Source organism: Apium graveolens, chromosome 5 (assembly GCF_009905375.1).
Source record: "Apium graveolens cultivar Ventura chromosome 5, ASM990537v1, whole genome shotgun sequence".
NCBI classification, from domain to species: Eukaryota; Viridiplantae; Streptophyta; class Magnoliopsida; order Apiales; family Apiaceae; genus Apium; species Apium graveolens.
Window position 1 is genome coordinate 236,604,788 of NC_133651.1, and position 13,118 is coordinate 236,617,905.

Consider the following 13,118-nt stretch of genomic DNA (forward strand, 5'->3'; position numbering starts at 1 on the left):
TATGACTATCGTAATTCTGCTGCGACAAAGCCTTAGTCAGCGGGTCTGCAACACTATCATTAATATGCACTTTACATTTATATCTCCTTAATCATTAATCTCATTAATAAGGCGATATTACTTAAGGACATGCCTAAACAGTCTCCATGGTTGTTTTAAAAAAATATCAATATATTCGGCTTCCATAGAATCATCAATGTTCTTACTGTGAACTATTCAAGCTAACATCAATTATATTTAGACAAAACACAAAACATACATAAACTCATAATCATCCATGTCTATCCAAAAATTAGGTTCAGAAACTAGTATCCGTGTAACCCTTTACAACCAGTTCCCTATCTTCTCCATACACCAAAAATAAATCTTTGGTCCTCTTTCAGTACTTAAGAATATTCTTGAAAACTATCAAGTGACCCTCACCTGGATTAGACTGGTATCTGATCGTCATGCTCAAAGCATATGAAACATCAGGATAAATACATATCATTGTAGACAATATAGATCTAATTGCTGACGCATCTGGAAGTTTCTCAAACTGCCCTTATCATCTAATGATTTAGGGGGCAATTATCTTTTGAGATCCCTATCCCATAAGTCATTGAAACATATCCTTTCTTTGTCTCTTGCATCGTAAAATGATGTAATACTTTATCAATGTATGTACTCCGACTAGGTCGATTAATCTTTTCAATCTATCTCTATAGATCTTAATCCCTAATATATAGGTATCATCGCCTAAGTCTTTCACCGAGAAACTATTTCTCAACCAAGTCTTAACAGCCTGTGGAGAAGGTATGATATTCCTTATTTGTTATATGTCATCTACATATAATACTAGGAATGTCACATGGCTCCCACGAACCTTCTTGCAAACACATGGTTCATCTTCATTTTGAATAAATCCAAACTCTTTGACCATTTCATCAAAATGAATATCCATTCTCCTTGAGGCTTGCTTCAATCTATAAATAGATAGAAGTAACTTACAAACTATCTTAGCAAACTTTGGATTGACAAAACCCTCAGGTTGTATCATATATACATCATCTTCAAGGCTCACATATAAGAAAGAATTTTTGACATCCATTTGCCAAATCTCATAGTCAAAGTAAGAAACTATTGCTAACAAAATCCTGATGGACTTGACCATAGTAACCGATGAAAAAGTCTCATCATAGTCTATACCATGAATTTGTTTAAAACTTTTTACCACTAGCTGCGTCTTATAGGTCTGTACTTTATCATCCATGTCAGTTTTCTTCTTGAAAACCCACTTGCACCCAATAGATTTTACCCCTTCGAGTAGATCAACTAAAGTCAATACTTTATTTTGATACATGGTTTCATCTCGGATTTCATGGCCTCTAGCCATCTCTCGGAGTCTAAACTGTTTATAGCATCTTGGTAGGTGAGAAGCTTATCATTATCCATAAGAATCACATCACCATCTTGAGTCAAAAGAAATTCATAACTTCTCCCGGGCTCATGGTGAATCCTACTAGATCTACGAATAACCTGTGTTTCTTGGACATGATTACTTTCAACATTTTGATGTACATCCTGATCTTATTACAACTCTGGTTCAATGTTATCATGTGGTTCTCGATCTTCATCGAGATGTATTATTCTCCCACTGATTTTCTTAGAAAGTAGTTCTCACTCAAGAAATACAGCGGCCCGAGCAACAAACACTTTGTTCCCGGAAGTATTATAAAAACTATACCCTAGTCTCACTTGGGTATATCACAAAATAGCATCTATCTAATTTTGGTCCAAGCTTGTCAGAGGCTAAACGTTTTACAAACGATTCACGTCCCCAAATTTTCATAAATGACATGCTTTGACATTTATCACTATATATCTCATACGAAATATTTTGAACCGCTTTAGTCGGAACTTGGTTAAGTGTATATGCAGCCGTTTTTAGAGCATAACCCTAGAAACTGAATGGAAGATCCGCTTGACTCATCATTGATCGCACTATGTCCAACAAGGTACAATTTCTCCTCTCAGAATCTCTATTCCTTTGAGGTGTTCCAGAAGGAGTAAGTTATGATACACTATCACACTCCTTCAAGAAACTCTTGAAATTGAGGCTTAAGTATTCTCCTCCACGATCTGATCGTAGAACTTCTATACTTTCCTCTGTTTGCTTTTCTACTTCAGCCTTATATTCTTTGAACATTTCAAAAAAATCAGATTTATTCTTCATAAGAAACACATATAAATATCTACTGAAATCATTAGTAAATATTATGAAGTAGTATAAGCCACCCCTTGCCATCATACGCATTCGACCACATACATCATTATGTATAAGTCATAATCGTTCGGTGGCTCTTTCACCTGATCAGGTAAATGAAGCTTTAGTCATTTTGCAAATGAGACAAAGTTCGCATCTTCCGTATGATTCAAAATCAAACTTATCCAAGTATTCATCTATATGTAACTCAGAAATGCGTTTCTCATTAATATGGCTTAACGACAATTCTAGAGGTAATGTTTGATTTGAGTCAAATTAGAACATTTAAATTGTTAACTAATTATGCAACATTATAAGTCTTATCATTGAAATAGAATAAACATCTATTGTTTATTTAATTAAAATGAAAACCTTTCTTGTCCTGACAAGAAATTGACTTAATGTATCCGCTAAAGGCAGGCACGTAATAACAATTTATCAAGTTCTCAATCTCGCCTTATGGGTAACATTAGGTATCGAGTTCCTTCAACTAGAGCAACAACTTTTGCTCCAATTCTAACCCTATACCTGAAGCTTGACCATTGCTATTCTTCTTCTTTAGATCTTCCAAATAAGCTCGACAATTTAACTTCCATTCATCCAGTTATTTCCATAGAAATGACAATCATCTCCTTTAGTAAAACCACTATTAGGCTTCAAAAGCCCTTTGGGATTGGACTTTGGTTTGGCACTGAATAAGATCAAATCTTTACCTTGCCTGTCCGTTTTCCTTTCCCATTTGCATTCCATGTGTACATCATCAATATGGATGTAATTCATGCCTTTACCTTGTTATTTTTAGCAGTTCTAAACATGCTTAACAACGCAGTGAGTGTTCTGTCTATCTCATTCCTTTTGTTCTTAACAAACTGAGAATAGAAGTTGTTCAAAGATCGTTTGATCAAATCAAGCTGAGTCTCTAGACCATTCTTGAAACCCAAAATATCAAGGTACATATGCATATCACCTTTAGAACATGTGGTCCAACCGGATATGATTCTCCCATTAATGCAAAAGTATGGTGCCTTATTATTATCAAATCTTTCTGATGAACCTATCCTTCAACCATATTTTGAAGGTGCTCAATCATATCATAAGCATCATTATGCTCTTGTTGCTTCTAAAGCTCAACACTCATAATTACAAGCATGAGACATGATATATCAGTTGCATAATTAATTTGCTTCTGGTAAGTATTTTGTTCTGCACATGTTTCATTCTCAGCTAGAAGAAATAAGGGATGGGTTTGAGTGACATCCTTGAACCTGAGGACAATCCTCAAGTTCCAATTTCAATCGAGGAAATTATTTCATGTCAGCTTGTCCTTCTCAAGGACTATTACATGGAGAAGTTATTTGTGTTATTTTTCATTCGATATCTATAATATTAAAGTGCATAAAATGACTTAGTCTATAGATGATCATTAAATTATATTCAAGTGATTATTCATATAGATATACACAATATATATCTCCCACTATTTTTATCAAATCAACAGCCCTAACTATTAATTCGGAAAGAATATCTTTTATATCCTTTCTAGTGAGCCAATATCCATATTTCACCACGCGTTAGGTCAGCTTTGATTTTTCTCTTAAAACACGATTATTTAGGTAGATAACATTTGTCAATTATATCAACTATATAACTCTTGGATAGCTTGGTGGAACAACATTTATTCATATTTATCTAATAAATCTCGCCAAACTCTATGCCTCTAAGTTCACAATCCTATTGTGACAACTTGGTTAAGTCTAACCCAATAGTCAAAAAGTATCAATATACTTCAACACATCTCCCACGATAGATAGGAGTACTTCGCTTTGGCGAACCCGGTTAATGCATTGGACTCATTGGAAGACATCTGATCAACTTAATATTAACTTTAGGGTTTTGTTAATTTTAAAACGATCATGATCCCATCATAAAGAGATTCCCAATTTTTCCTTGAATAAAATACTTCAAATCAATATTCGTCAATGGTTTGACATCCTTTTGGGAGGATGCAGAGGTGGCTTGAGTGGTCAACTCAGTTTGTTTTGCCTTCTTTGATTTCTTGACAAAGGTTTACTCTTGTTGTGCAAGACATGCCTGTACTATAACAAGACTAAGTCAAATTGACAGCCCTAAATAAGTTGTATGATAATCTAAGTTTGCATTATGTATTGTGTTACTTGAGTCTGTAAAAGTGTCAATAGATTAGACCGATGTATTTTTCTGTAAACAGTCTCAAGCCTAAGAATAAATTTTGGAAGAAGATCATGAAGATCATGCCTCAGAGATATTGTGAAGAAACTTGGAGTTAAATAAATCTGTTTTGGGAAAAACATTTTAAGACAAGAAATCTAAAAATCATAGATCAAGTGATATAGAGAATTCATTCGAGAACTCCATAATGACTTATCGAGAAGTCAAGAATAATTTATCGAGAAGTCTCAGAGATATCGATAAGCCAAATGAGAATGTGAAGATTGGAGATATCGTCAAGTCATTCCTGCATTCGAGAACTCAGAGATATCGATAAGCCAAAGTAAGGATATGAAGATTGGAGATATCGACAGGTCAATTCTACATGCAGAGATTTGGAGACCTCGACAAGTCAAGTTCATACTCGAGAACTTAGAGACCTCGACAAGTCAAGCTAACATTCGAGAACTCAGAGACCTCGACAAGTCAAAACACTTATAGAGAACTAAGAGATCTCGATAAGTCATTATACTTATCGGGATGTCGAGTTCTCTATATAATAAACTGGAGTTCTTGATATAAAACTCAAAGTACAAAATACACACCAGTTAAATATCCAAGATCATCAATCAACAAACAAATCAATGACTAATTTGAAAACTCTACAAATGCAGCTTGAAGAGTACAAGATCAAAGGCCAAGATTAACTGACAAAGTAAAGTCACAGACATGCACGATTTGCAAAGATATACTAAGCCAGAAATAGAAAGATTTAGTTAACTTAAATAGGTTTAAGTACATGCTATTACATGCTGTGTAAAACTTGTGTTTACTGTTCTATAAAGTAAACACTCGAGGCTTTGTTTAAGTAGTAACAAAATAGATCTAGAAAACCTTGTAACTCTCAAGAGAGAAGCTGAGTTCTTTATCAACAAAGAACCCAAAAATTTGTAGTAAGACTTACTTAATTTTAATATAAAATTAAGTGAGTTTTGAAGATAGTGTGTTCATGTGACTGTTTTTTATTCTTGTTAAAATATATTATCTCTACAAGTTAGACTACTTTATTCACCACTTCCATAATAGTTCAAAAAGGTTAAAAATTATCCAAAACACATTCACTCCTCTGTGTTGTATTCATTACCTAACAAGTGGTATCAGAGTAAAATCTGAAAGCAAACAGATTAAAGATCTTGGAAGAATGAATACACAGAAGCTTAGCAATATCAAGATCCCTACCATTGACAGATCTAAGTACACATTATGGAAATAAATGATGATGTTCATAAGAATGGCCAACCATTGTATATTTATATCCTCAAGAATGGGCCTTTTAACCCCATGGTAAGAGTTGAGGAATCTAGAGACGGAGACATGGTTATTCCAACACATTATGCTCCTAAAGATCCTTTAGAATATACTGAACCTGAAAAGGAAAAAGTCTCTCTGGATAGTGGCTTGCAGCTAATTTTAATAGAGTCACTTGATAATGTAATGTACAATAACATTGTCAAATGTGACATAACCAAACAGATCTTGGAGAAAATAGAGATCCTATATGAAGGAACAGAGGAAGTTAGGTCAAACCGAAGGAGGATTCTGGTTTCTCAGTACGAGGGGTTTATGGCTAAACCAAAAGAAGGAATCACTGAAGTTTTTGAATGGTTCAATAAACTGATAAATGACTTGTAGCTACATGTTAAATATTATGAAGCTGAGGAGGTTAACCTAAAGTTTATGCTAGTCCTTCCTGACCATCTTGAACAGAAGATATCAGCCATAAGAGAAGGAAGAGATCTAAGTAGAATGACTTTGGAAGTTCTATATGGAATCTTAAAAACTTATGAACTTGAAATGTTACAAAGAAAGTCATTAAAAGCACATCATGAACATGTTTTTGATGGTTACGGTGCTTTGATTGTAAATGACAAAGAAGAAAGTGAAGATGAGCAAGAAAATCAAGTTCCAATTATTTAAGCTGTAGAACAAAAGAACAAAGGACCTCAGAAGCAAGTTGTGTTGGAGCTAGAGGAAGATGAATATTACACCCTGGATGAGCTAGATGAAATGGATCAATCCATGGCTTACTTGGCTAGGAAATTCTCCAACATAAGAGTCAAGAAATCAAGGTTTTTCAAAAGTAAGGGACAATCTTCCAAAATAACAATTGGAAACCAAAAGCTTAGTAGAATTCAGCTAGCAAAGGTGGCTACAAAATAGGATTTGTGGACAAATCAAAGATAAGGTGCAACTGTGATGAGTTGGGTCACTTTGCTACTGAATGCAAAAATCCCAAAAAGGTAAAGAAGGATAAAGCTTACTTGGAACTGGAAGCAAAGTGTGAAGCTCTCTTGTAGAAACAGTCTGGAAAAGCCTATATTGCAGAAGGAAAGAGTTGGGATGACACTGACAATGATGATGAGGATGAAGAAGTTGGAAACTATACACTAATGGCTTTTGAGCATAAAGAAGCATTCACATCAAAATCAGAGGTACCAACTCTAACCACTATTAATTTAAATGCTAGTCAATATAAGGAGACTGTTGAGAAGATGAATGTAGAGAGGTTTCATATACTCGGTAGCATGATAACAGCTACAGAGGAAGTCAGTAGGCTAACCAAAGCAATTGAGAAGCTTGAGAGTTAGAAGCAAAATCTAGATATGCTGCTTGTAGAGCTTGAGTCAGTCAAGCAAGAAAATGATTATCTGAAAAACAAGCTGAAGTGTGTTGCTGAAATTGAAGCTGTGTTGAGGGAGAAGATTGAAAAGAATGAAGTAAAGTTAAAGTCTTTCAGGAATGCATCTGAGTTGGTTGGTCAATACCATGAGAAAAATAAGCCATGTGCTAACATAGCTATTGGTCTTGATTATGATGCTTTAAACAACAACAAGAAAGCTGTAGGTGGTAAAGGTAAAGCAACTGAAAATGAAGATGTCCCAGCTATGCTGAGAAAGGTTGATTCGCCTATGTTCAAAGCATGTGAAGTAGACTTCAGTGAAGAAGAGTTGATCATAAAGCAAGAAATTGCTGATGAAGATAATGAGAAGAAAAATGCGGAAACAACTCCAACTTCTAAAGTTGAAAAGAAGCCCATAGTCAACCAAGATTTCAAGTCACCAGTTAAGGAAGCCTACTATGAAGAAAGCCTACTGTGAAGCATCTTCATATGTTTGGAAGTAAGTCCTATGTTTTGAAGAACAACTCGAAAATATGTGGGAAAATTTGACTCTAAAGTTTTTGAGAAAATTTTTCTGGGATATTCATTGGAAAGAACTGCCATCAAGGTCTATGTGCTTGAACAAAAAAAATTATGGAAATTGCAGATGTTACTTTTGATGATGACAAGTGTCCATGATTAGAATGCCTTGATGTAAATGAAGCTGAAGCCCTAAAGTTTAAAAATATCAACATTGATAGTGATTCTGATGATGAAGCTGAAGTCAACATAAATCACAGAACAAATGAAGAGTCTACTGAACAAGTGATTCATGAGAATTGAAGTTCATCTCATGTACCTGAATTTGATAGCACAAACTCAGGGGGAGAAAGAGAAGAAGGTTCTGCAAGTCATGCCAATGGTGAAGGAAATACAGAAAACTGAAGTCAACAAACTCACACCAGGAAGTGGGATAGAAATCATTCTAGAGAAGCAATTATCGGTGATCCAACTGTTGGAGTGAGGACCAGAAGTGCAACTGTAAATGAACATGTTTTCTTTCATAAATTAAGCCAAAGAAAATTGAAGAAGCTCTACTTGATCCTGATTGGATATCTACTATGCAAGAAGAGCTAAATCCGTTTGAAAGAAACAAAGTTTGGGTATTGGTTCCTGCACCAAAGAACAGAAGTATAATTGGAACAAAATGGGTGTACAGTAACAAGATGGATGAAATCGGAATTATCACCAGAAATAAAGCAAGGTTGCTTACAAAAGGCTACTCACAGGAGGAAGGAATTGACTATGATGAAACTTTTGCTCCAGTTGCAAGACTTAAAGCAATAAGGATTTTTCTTGCATTTGTTGCTCATTCATATTTTAAAGTATATCAAATGGATGTCAAGAGTGCTTTCCTTAATGGTGAGGTAGAAGAAGAAGTTTATGTGCAACAACCACCTGGTTTTGATGATCCAGAATTTCCATATACTTGAAGGGGACTCTAAACTTGGGATTATGGTATCCTAAGGGAACTGGTTTTGAAGCTGTTGGATACACAAATGCAGATTTTGATGGATGCAGGGTTGACAGAAAGAGCACTAGTGGAAGCTGTCAGTTTCTTGGACAAAGACTTGTATCCTGGTATAGCAAGAAACAACAATCTGTGTCAACTTCCACAACTAAGGCTGAATACATAGCTGCTGGAAGTTGTTATGCTCAAGTGCTTTGGATTAAAAATCAGCAAATGGATTATGGCCTAGTGTTACATAAAATCCCAATTATGTGTGACAATACTAGTGCTATATCTATTTTGGCTAATCCAGTTAATCACTCTAGAACAAAGCATATTGTTGTAAGGTACCATTTTATTAGAGAACATGCTGTAAATGGTACCATTGAGCTCATTTTTGTTCCAACAGAAAAATAATTAGCTGACATTTTTACTAAACCTTTGGATGAAGCAACTTTCACTAGATTTGTAGGTGAAATTGGAATGTTAAATTCTTTATCCTAAGGCAAGAACTCAGCTAGTGTTGTGCAGTAGATTAATTTCTAGTAAATCAAAATTAATTTGATTTGATTGGAAATTAACTAGAATATGAATTATAAATATTTCAGAAATCTCTGCTTATTTATTTTTCAAAATTCAAAATTTAGCTAGGAATTTTTCAATTCTAAGAAAATTGTCTAAATGTTAATTTGCATTTTCAATATATAAAATTAGCACAAGGCAGAATCAGTCATCAAAAGTATATGGAGAACTGAGCTGTCGATAAGTCTAATTGACTTATCGACAAGTTTTTTTAAGACTTCTCGAGTGAGTTCTCGATAAGTCAATTATTAGGCCTCAATGATACTATAGAAGGGGGTTGAATATAGTATCTACAATCAATTTGATTATAAACACAAGGATGTAACAGAGAACAAGTTTATTCAATATATCAAACTCTGTTACAGTAGGTTTAATCTACTCTCTCAGTGATGTATGATATCACTAAGAGCTGCTAGGGTTAAAATGAATAATATTCTCGTGAATGATAACACTTATAGTGTAAACCCTAATCTGTGTTTATATACTACACAGTTATAATATATCTCCTAATTGATATGATAATGATTCTGTTTCGTAGAATACATCAATCAGATATTATCTACTGCAGCCCTATAGCTGTCCAATTCATCATGCATATTTTTACTTGTTTAATCCAGATCCTCTCCTGTAAATCAGCTGCTTTCCTTATCTGAAGTGTAACCGCACTTAAGTCCTGATATAAGTTCTGACGCCTTAAGTTCTGATAACTTCCTGTCTTCAGTAAGTTCTGATTTCCAGTTAAGTTATGATACTAAGTTCTGAAACTAAACAAATCAGATTAGACATGACATCACAAATATATCTAACAATCTCCCCCAACTTGTAAATTATGAAAAATATACAAGTTAACAGATTTGATGATGTCAAAAACAATTAAGTACAAATGCAATGAGATATTATTTTAAACAGCTAAATATAACTTACAGTACACATAGCTTTACCAATATTATTGGATCAATCTGAATCCATAGTGATTCCTTGTAAAGTCTGTTACCAGCTTGTCCTCAGCATTTCTCAGAACTTCAACTAACTGTGCTTTGACTTACATCAGTTCTTCATCTTCATTATCACCAATCTGATAAATGGCTGCTTTGAGTGCATGAATTGATGTTCTTTCAAACCCATCTCCAAGTCTGATAACTCTGGGATGTGAAGAGTCTTCATTGTAGTATAAACACTTTCCCTTCAGAATTACTTCAATCTTGGCAGACTTCTTCTTCATAGAAACTTCCCTTCCATCATCTTCAGTAATTTTTGGAATGTATTCAGAAGCTTTTGCACCAGAAATTCTGAGAAGATCTCTTATTGCCTTCAAAATGTAATCTGACCATCTTCTTGTAACATCAGATTTTACTTCTAGAAGGTAGTGAATATATTGAAGCTCTTTGACAGACTTCTTTAGCACATCAGAATCTGTTAGTCTGTAAGTTCTGCCACCATTGAGAAACGGGATCAATTTTTCTTTAACTTCTAATTCATCATTAGTATCCATAACAATTTGAGTAGACAACATTTTATCAAGGTGCTTTTGTTTGATTTCTTCATATGGTTTGTCTGTCAAAATAAAAGGATCTCTGAGAGTAACTTCTACTCCTGTTTGTCTCTTTTCTTTGTCAGAACCTAACCCAAACTTGTCTCTAGCTTGTTTAGGTCTAACCCCAAAAGATACAAGCTGATTCAACATTAGATTGGTCTTAGGTTCCACTAGAGTAGCTTTGTTCCATAGCAGCTTCTTTTTCTAATCAAGTGTTAAGCTGTCTATGTCAACTTGAGCAGTGTCAGATGTGGCGCCTTCCAAACCCAGGTCAGAAGTTTGGGGTCCACACACAAACACCTTAATTATAACCTTCTTATAACAATATTAAAGATAATAATAATATGCAGTGAACCTACTTACCAACTACCACAGATCACAACAGGTTAAAGTATGCACACAAGCCACACACATACACTTATATTACAAACGCCCAAATCCCAACTTACAACTGAATATTAAAAATTATTACAAACTTCATAAACTTAAACTATTCCAAAAGTTGTCTGCTAACTTAACTCGATCAACCTGGACCCCTAGCTCTCAGACTGGATTGGGGATCCTCGCTACCAACAGGTTCCTTCTTAACTGGAAAAGAACATAAACAACATCGCGCAAATGAGCTAACTAGCTCAGCAAGTTACATTGACAAGACTGAGAATAATGATCATCAAGTGAAAAGAGTTATGGTATCAAGTGAACAATGAATAATGATTTCGAATTGGATATTATATTTTTTTAAAAACCAAGGTTAGGCTGCTGATCAGTCACGCACTAACCCCGAGTAAGGCACACAGCTCTGCTCTAATTACTGGATCCAAGGCACACATTGGCCTAACTTGAACACCAATCTGGTCTGACCACGAATCTGGTCCAAAATTTTATAAAACAATCTAATTCTAACATAATAATAGAATAAACAATGCAAGGAAATAAACAAAAACATAAGCAACATTGGATGTCCAATAATAAGATGGTTTCAACCTTCACAAATGAAATATGGCCATCAAATGGTGAAAGAAATGGGTAACAAAAGAATCAAAGTTTCAAGGTTATAAGGATTTGGTCTTTCAGAGCAAATGGTACAATGGTTTGAATATGTAAGCAATCTGATTCAGTGTTTGGTATTTAGTTTACATGTATTTGTGGAGTAGTATCGTATATCTGTGGTTCGTATTCGGGGATTTAACAATCAATGGTTCAGAAAGAATAAGGTTTACAGCTCAAAGATCAATAGCTGGAATCAAGGTTTAGGGTTCAGTGCTTCAAAGCACTTGCAATATAAAACAGAACTATCAATTATCTATAATATATCTCGAGAAGGTTCAGAACAGTTGCCTGGTACTAGCTTGCAATACTACACCAATTTCCAATCACAATCTCTTACTCCTCGACTATCTGTTTCCCTTTCCTACGCCTTGCCTCTTCTGCTCACATACCATAAGCATCTATCAATACTCAACTCATATGATTCTATTTAGTATACACTTCTATCTACCCTTCGTTTTACCCAAATCCGACTAACGGGTTGAAAGTTACGCTAAAAACAAGTAACCACTGAACATATAGACCGACAGTCAAACAAACAAGTCACATATAGCACATAGCATGTTAGACAATCAATGAAATTTCATTTATAAGAAAGTCTCGGGTCATAAACAGTCTTTCAGATATTTAATATGATTTTTAAAATATTTTTCGGAGTCAAAACGGGTCGTTGAGTAGGTTTTAAAGCAATAAACCGGGTTCGGTTAGCCACATCTGGTTTCAAAATAATTTTTAAATAATTATCGAGCCTTGAAAACAATTTAAAATAATATTTTAAAGTTCGAAACTATTTTTCCGAATTTTTAAATCATTTATAAATAATTAAATCTAATTAAATAATTAATTAAAATCAAATAATAATTAATTAAAGAAATTAATCAATTAATTTTCGAATTAATTGACCAATTAATCAATTAATTATTAACTAAAATTAATTAACTAATTAATTCAGATTTATTTTTGAATTAAAAATAATTTTTAGAATTAAAATAATAATTTTTGGAATTTTTAGTAATTAAAAACAAATTTTTATAATTAAAATAAATAGGAAATATGATTTTTAAATATTTTATAAACATGAATCCTATTTCTGTAAGTTCTGGAAACTACAGGGACTAAACTTCATCATCTTCAATAATTCAGGGACTAAACTGCAATTTTGCAGTTCAGTCGCTGGAAAATTATGAAGATCGCCGGAGAATACATTCCCAGCATCCTCATACCACCATCTCCTCCAGATATGATCTACAGCTCACAAGGAACACAACCATGTAATCAAATCATTCTGATAATCCCTGAGTTGGCCGGAAATTGGCCGAGAAATTCGCCGGTTTCCGGCGAACTCGAAGAAACT